Here is an 8,470-nt window from a genome sequence, read left to right on the forward strand (position 1 = left end):
CTTTAGGAAGTCTGGAAACCTTACTGGAGTGATTAAGAGGGCGGGCGATCGGCTACAAAATCATTCACAATAAGCCTCAGGCTGCAGTGTAAACCTTCGGGTCCCTCCTCCGTACAAGAGAAAAAAAAAGGGTCGAAACTCTGATAGGGCTATACTACACGAACGTTAATAATGTTGCGTTGACAGGCGTTGGTAACGTGTGAAAAATGTGTAAACTACACGTTGCGTTAGAGACGCTGTGTTTGGTTTCAGAACTGCAATGGATGTTACACAAGTTGCATATGTAGCTCCGCTATGTGTTAAGTCTGTCTCAAAAAAAAAAAAAAAAAAAAAAGAGGAAAAGAATATAGCCAATTCATCCCGCAAACATTAAGGGCCCTATTCATAGACATTTTTAGCGCGGGCTTCCGGTGGATGATCAGCGTTTTTCGTATTCATAAACCAGTGTTAGCGATAGGATATGATTTGAATTCTGTACTAGTAACCAGTGGATAGCCGGGGCTACCTTAGTACGCTCGTAGCGGGTGCTGCGAAATGTCTATGAATAGCACCCTAAGAGACTTTCGACAGGAAAGTTTTATACTGTACTGCATTTGAAAATCACCGACAGTATTCCGACAAGTTTTTTTTTCTCTATTACAAAATGTCAATAAAAAGTTTTGGTGATCTTTTGAATTTAATTTCTCATAAAATTAGGAAAACTGATACTGTAATGAGGAAATCAATTCATGCTGTCGAAAAGTTGGTTGTAACATTAAGGTAAGTAATAAAATTTGCCTTGATTTGTAATGATTATATTTTTATTTTATGCATAATATGTTGAACATTACAAGCTAAAGAAAATGATTACATTTTTATTTTATGCATAATATGTTTAAAATTAAGAACATTACAAGCTGCAGAAATCAGTACTGACTGAAATTAACAATGAACTCAGAATAATTTGAACCATCGGCTATAACACTCAACGGCGACATATCTGACAATTGGGACATTCTTGATGTTGCCCGTTGCTCGATAAGCAGGTTTCTGAACACTACAGAAACTTTGAAACGGGCTTTAATTGCAAGCTCTGGAGGTAAAATGTCCATGATTTTTACAAATGATAATAGGAAAGCTTTGTTTCCATCCTTGTCATTCTCTCTGTCTTGTCTTTATATGGCCGTGCTCTCTGATAATATATTTGTAATATCCCTTGTTGCAGTTACTAGAATATTTTCTGATTTTTCTTTTCTTCCTGTTCCTGTCGAGCGAAGAGATGGTCCCGATTTTGTTTGGGTATCGTTTACATTACTCTCATGACCCGAAGTAGCCTGAGAAATAATACCATCCGGTATGTCTTCTTGCTTAGGTGCAGGTATATTCGAAATGGTTTCATTTTCACCGAGAGTAGGTAGTAAAAACTGCATTTGCTTGACAATATCCAGTCTGTTGTTGACGTTGCGTTGGTGACGCACATGTAGTATGAATACGTTTTCAAAAGTTGGCGTTGCCAACGCAGACCTATGCGTTGAAACTTCTCAACGTCGAAGCAACGCAACCAAACGCAGCACTTTTAACGCTTGTGTAGTATAGTCATGCAATTATACAAGCGATCATATTACCAAAAACCAAGTTTCTATAAAAGAACGTTGTCAACGCAACGTTTTTAACGTTCGTGTAGTATAGCCCATACTCAGACTGTGTGTATGCTTGCGTGCGTGCCTTCATACGTGAGCCGGCAATATGCTGTTGCCAAATTACGCGGTATTTAAGCTTAATTGTCTAATTGATCGTGCACTTAATTACAAGACGCATAATAGCTTTTCCATTCATTTTCATGTATTATATTGCCCACTTCAATCTACGCAGTTACATCATTTCCATTCTGTATAAGTTATATCTGTGTGTGCGTGTGTGTGATATGTATGCAATAGATAACACCTTCAAAATGCCGTGGTAATATGCTCGAGTCAAAGTTCCACACTCTGACATCTCTGACAACATTTATGCTACCTATATATGGCACATTATGTAAGTTATATTTAGTATTAAATTATTAATTTAATTATCAATTCTTACAAATGTTTATAGCACATACCATTCATATTAGAATAATATTGATGATAATGCAATATCACATTATAATATACATTTTGAACATTTGCATATTTCTTCCATATCAACAAATACGCTTATACAGCGGAGTTCCCTTTTTTTAAATTTCTCAATTAATAAACATAATTATAAAGTGTACTCCCAATCAGTGAAAATTAGAATACTTGCTAATATTATTATAATTAACCTTGGACTTAGTACACGAATCATATTATCTATTGAACTTGACTCCCTTTGTATCCATATACAATACACGCCGTTAAAAAACCATTGCATAAATAACATGTTATATGAGGCATTCAGAAGCAAAGTGATACAAGTGACATTTAGTAAGATTTGAGATAAATGACTTTGAAGTTGAAAAGGAAATTAAATAATCTGTTACTGGACTATGTTGCTGTAAATTTACAGTTGTATATGTTGGCACCTATATTTTTTTTTAACTTATAAATAGAAATTATCTATTCTAAAATAGAAATTTAATTTTCAGTCGTTGACTTTACTACATTATATATTTTGTTAGGTGTTAACCTTTACATAATAAATTGTGTGATGTATGAACGTTTTCGTTGACCATGTCAACATCATCAGATACACTCTGTCATTTTACATTATCAATACTCTCAATGTTATCTACACAATTCACATACAATACATGTTTACTGTCATATGAAGGTAAAACCTATTAAAAAATTATATAAATTAGTTTTATAATGTTGAATTGTGGATACCCCAACTGTCAACAATTAAAATATACTTATATTATCATGGGTATATTCTTTGCAAATCATCACATGTGAACGATAATATGAACGATGTAATGATATGAGGCTAAAAGTAAGATAAAATATAAAAATGATGAGCTAACTCTATTTAATGCTTTACTATGCATGTGAGGATTTGCAAATTACAATATTTTGTTACAAGGTATTCACTTTTCCATGTCATAGTATAAAATTCTGGCCTGTTATAACTGCATATATTTTGTAGATCTTGGTGTTATTGTTTATGCCAATATGTTGGGTTTAAACTGTTTATAATTAATCAGATGATGGGCGTATGTTCTGTTGTTGTTCATGTTACACTGAAAAATAATCAAAGTCGTAGGTAGTTAATCTAATTTTGAAACTGATGGATTTGATTTTAATAATTGTAATGTATTAAATGAAACTTACGGATAATTATTCAATGTAGTAGTGATGTTGTAGAAGTTTATTTAACATGGTGTGAATCGAAAGTCTGAAATCGCTGAAAGAAATTAAGTGTTGAAAATTACTATTAGCTTAGTTAAAACAAATGGTGCAATTTGTTATATAAATTTGATTGAAAGTCCGGTTTCAATTAATGTTGAAAAAATGGGATGGCTACGAAGTACACTAAATAAAATGTAATTGTCGGTAATAAATTCTAACTTTGCTAGAGCAAGTCGGAAATATTTAATTATATTAACTACATACATTGAACAATACTCACTAGTTGTGGAAGTGTTTTCTGTGGATGTTGGTCGTGTACTGGCTAAGTGGAGACTGTGTACCTGTGTTTGACATAGTTTACGTAAGAAGCAAATAGTGCGCGCATGAATACACCGCATCACGTGCTGTATAGTGTGTTTTGTAAATTGCGTAAATTTTCATTAATCAATGATTCATCTTTTTTATAATATTTCGAAATATAATATTCTTCTGCCGTGTTTATTTGTGTATTATCTTTATATGTTTTGATTATTGTTAGGGTATCACTTATTGATCCAAGTTCATGTCCATATTGAATGAGATGAGATGCATATTCCAGGTAATCCAGTTACTAACACTTTGCACGTCACAAAATTATTTCACTTTTAATCAAAAAGTATACAAACAAAATACTGGTTTAGCAATGGGGAGTCCGTTATCTGGCATCCTAACAGAAATCTTTTTGCAGCACATAGAAGAAAACCATGTTCAAAATTTATTAAATAAACACAATATAACATATTACCGCAGATATGTAGACGATACCATTATAATATATAACAACAAAACGAATAGTGATTCCATCGTACATGATTTCAATCAAATCCATAACAACCTAAAATTTACAACTGAATTGGAAAAGAATAAATCCATACCATTTTTGGATATAAAAATAATAAAACAAAAAGATAGCTTATCCTTTGATATTCATAGGAAACCAACACACACCAATCATATTATACCAGCAACCTCAGAACATCCTTTTTCTCATAAATTAAGCACGTTTCATTATTTAATAAACAGAGCATTACAGATTCCCTTATCTCGCACAAAATATAGAAAGGAGATACAAAATATTTTTAACATCGCAAAAGAAAATGGTTATAGCAGAACCTTAATTAAAAAACTAATACATAAAAAAGAAAATGAACAAAGAACGAAAAGTTCATCTACTTTATCCAGGAACACTAAAGAAAATAACAAAACATGGTCAACGTTAACATACAATAAAGTAATTTCTAACAAATTAGCAAACTTTTTCCAAAAAGAAAATATAAAATTAGCATATAAAACCAACAATAAATTAAATAATAATATCAACAATCAGTTACACCACACCGATAAAATTAACATGAAAGGAGTATGCATGTTAAAGTGCAAAACCTGTAATGCCAAATATGTTGGGCAAACAAAACGAAATTTTAAAACAAGATACAAAGAGCACATCTCCGATTTTAAACACAACAGAACAAAATCTAAATATGCATCTCATCTCATTCAATATGGACATGAACTTGGATCAATAAGTGATACCCTAACAATAATCAAAACATATAAAGATAATACACAAATAAACACGGCAGAAGAATATTATATTTCGAAATATTATAAAAAAGATAAATCATTGATTAATGAAAATTTACCCAATTTACAAAACACACTATACAGCACGTGATGCGGTGTATTCATGCGCGCACTATTTGCTTCTTACGTAAACTATGTCAAACACAGGTACACAGTCTCCACTTAGCCAGTACACGACCAACATCCACAGAAAACACTTCCACAACTAGTGAGTATTGTTCAATGTATGTAGTTAATATAATTAAATATTTCCGACTTGCTCTAGCAAAGTTAGAATTTATTACCGACAATTACATTTTATTTAGTGTACTTCGTAGCCATCCCATTTTTTCAACATTAATTGAAACCGGACTTTCAATCAAATTTATATAACAAATTGCACCATTTGTTTTAACTAAGCTAGTAGTAATTTTCAACACTTAATTTCTTTCAGCGATTTCAGACTTTCGATTCACACCATGTTAAATAAACTTCTACAACATCACTACTACATTGAATAATTATCCGTAAGTTTCATTTAATACATTACAATTATTAAAATCAAATCCATCAGTTTCAAAATTAGATTAACTACCTACGACTTTGATTATTTTTCAGTGTAACATGAACAACAACAGAACATACGCCCATCATCTGATTAATTATAAACAGTTTAAACCCAACATATTGGCATAAACAATAACACCAAGATCTACAAAATATATGCAGTTATAACAGGCCAGAATTTTATACTATGACATTGAAAAGTGAATACCTTGTAACAAAATATTGTAATTTGCAAATCCTCACATGCATAGTAAAGCATTAAATAGAGTTAGCTCATCATTTTTATATTTTATCTTACTTTTAGCCTCATATCATTACATCGTTCATATTATCGTTCACATGTGATGATTTGCAAAGAATATACCCATGATAATATAAGTATATTTTAATTGTTGACAGTTGGGGTATCCACAATTCAACATTATAAAACTAATTTATATAATTTTTTAATAGGTTTTACCTTCATATGACAGTAAACATGTATTGTATGTGAATTGTGTAGATAACATTGAGAGTATTGATATTGTAAAATGACGGAGTGTATCTGATGATGTTGACATGGTCAACGAAAACGTTCATACATCACACAATTTATTATGTAAAGGTTAACACCTAACAAAATATATAATGTAGTAAAGTCAACGACTGAAAATTAAACTTCTAACATATTCACAGACTTTTCTGAAAATTACGCAAAATGAATTGCAAAATATTCTAAAATAGTTTAGGTAAAATAGGGTCCTAAAGTCACTTGTATTATTTTTCCACGAAAATATTTTTGTGGAGAAGTAATATAAGTGCAACGGTTTTCAGTATTTGTATATTATTTAAAACAAGAACATGAACATTGCTTACAACATTGAAATATTTGTCTTAACAGCATTTGAGCTTTCTGATTATCATATTATAACATAAAATCTGTCTGTATAACCCAAAGAATCACTCAATCAATCTTCTTAAGGTATCCAGCCGTTTGCTGACAACATAAAGTCCACTATAGTCTATTCAGTTTTTGTTTTTCATGAGAAATGAGGGGTATTTTAAATGGTGTTCATTATAGATGCCTGTTGCTAGTAGCCAGAGTTGGGGTGTAGTCAACATATACTGCAGGGCTGTGTCTTCTGCAACTGATAATTTTAATTTACTTCTTTTCGCTCATTTGCGATAAGAGAGGCACAACTCAAAATTTTTCATTTTTGAGATTCTTACAAAAATGAACTCCGAATGTAGTATATTTTTATCGTGAATAACGACAAATACATGATTACATTATTTTCCCCCAGATGACAGATGTTTCTTTATTAAATTGTTTTAATCTAACAAAATCGTTACAACAACAAAGACTTAATTTTAGTTGCTACGAAGCATTCGAACTGAAACGTTTAAATCTTTTAATGAAGAGTGACAGAATTTGTGTTGTGTCTTTTCATTGAATCATTTTTTTTCAGCGGCAAGGAATTATTCTGCGTTGTGTCATTATTTTAGGTAAGTAACAAATACTTATTTAACTTCCCTTATCATTAATAAGCTTACATTTAATATTGTGACGGTATTTATGATTAAAACTATTTTAATTTAATAATTATTTAATGCTATGTCTATCTATTTGAAAAGTATAATAACGTTTTACCTTTATTTTTTAATAGGGTTCGTAATTTTTTTTTTCACGGAAATGAGTCAATTACGTTCCTATCTAATTCTAAAGCTGTCAAAACAAACATTTTTAGAAAATGATGTCTGGCAGCCGGTTACTCAAACACAACTCGAAGGTTTGTTCAATAATTTACCGCAGATTTGATCAAGATGAATAGTATTAATGCCCTGATTAAAAATTTAAAAGAAATAACAGTGTCCTTGTAAATGAAATAAGTTTAAAATATGTAACATGAATAATGATCTGCCTGTTATTTACAGAAAGTAAGCAGGCTAGTGTAAAATGATGCTGATGCAGATTCTAAATAGAATGTTTTTAATTTAACATTTTTGACTTGAAAACAACTGATGTCACCTGTTTCATTTGGCATGAGAGAGAAGTAGAAAGAGGTGTCAATGAAATAGGTATCTGTGTACTTAACTTCTTGAAGAAAAATAAAAAATGTCGGCTGAAGGCATAAACATAATTTTCTATACTGATGACTTCTGTTCTAAGGTTCATGATCCATCTGTACATGTTCACTGTATCCAAATTCCAAATCTGAAATCCATTATCCATAAATTGTTGATAACTGGACACACTCAGGACGAAGACGATAGTGCCATTTCAATATCGAGGGTGAAGTAAAACGCGTGTCCAAACCTGTTCTGATTTACACTCCACATCATTTTGCCTCTATTGTTAAAGCTGCAAAGAAAACAGGACGGAGCTACAAAACTAAATAAATATCCCATAAGTACTTTTTCAATATCATGAATCTAGGAACAAGTTACAAGAACGCAAATTACTTCAGGAACACAAGGAAAATCAACGAAGTAAAGGTTTTGACAGTGCATCAAAGTCATCCATTGTCATTTTTCTACAAAACATTCTATTTCGATGAAGAATTTCAAGAAGTACAGCTAAAAAAATGTTCTTCAAGAAGTAAAACCAAAACCGAGATTCCAGAATTGCCACTAGTTTATAATGAAAAAATAGCTATAAGTGAGAGGAAAAAGGCAGATTTACTAGATCTGATTAAACAAAATCACATTCCAAGCTTCTATAAAGAATTTTTTGAATCTCTCAAAGTGTAGATAGGTGTTGTGAACTGTATTCAAAGTGTTGTGCTATAATTCATATTTACTGGGCAATTTATTTCTAAAATAATTTTGTGTAAAGAATTTTAGATGTTGTATAATGCTTTCTCAATCTAGATTGTTGCTATTATATTATTTTTTCTAATATAATTCACAGTCGTGTATTTAAAAATAGTCTTTAAATTATACGGTTAATTATAAAGTATTATTTTCATAAAAAGTTATTGCATTCGTTTGTCAATACAATAACATCTTTGTTAAAATTTAAATTTATTAAT

At 31.0% G+C, this 8,470-nt stretch overlaps 2 long non-coding RNA genes across 2 annotated transcripts; one reads left to right on the forward strand and one right to left on the reverse strand.

Annotated features, from left to right (window-relative positions):
• Positions 1-3,066: 3,066 nt before the first annotated feature.
• Positions 3,067-3,619, reverse strand: LOC138704331 (uncharacterized). The gene is made up of 3 exons (XR_011333319.1): positions 3,571-3,619; positions 3,273-3,345; positions 3,067-3,181 (listed from the first exon to the last, which is right to left on the reverse strand). It is a non-coding gene; the product is annotated as an uncharacterized lncRNA (long non-coding RNA).
• Positions 3,620-4,878: 1,259 nt separating this feature from the next.
• LOC138704332 (uncharacterized) lies at positions 4,879-5,615 on the forward strand. Its single transcript, XR_011333320.1, has 3 exons — positions 4,879-5,121; positions 5,347-5,419; positions 5,511-5,615. It is a non-coding gene; the product is annotated as an uncharacterized lncRNA (long non-coding RNA).
• The last annotated feature ends 2,855 nt before the right edge of the window (positions 5,616-8,470 follow it).

This window comes from Periplaneta americana, chromosome 8 (assembly GCF_040183065.1).
Source record: "Periplaneta americana isolate PAMFEO1 chromosome 8, P.americana_PAMFEO1_priV1, whole genome shotgun sequence".
Classification (NCBI taxonomy): Eukaryota; Metazoa; Arthropoda; class Insecta; order Blattodea; family Blattidae; genus Periplaneta; species Periplaneta americana.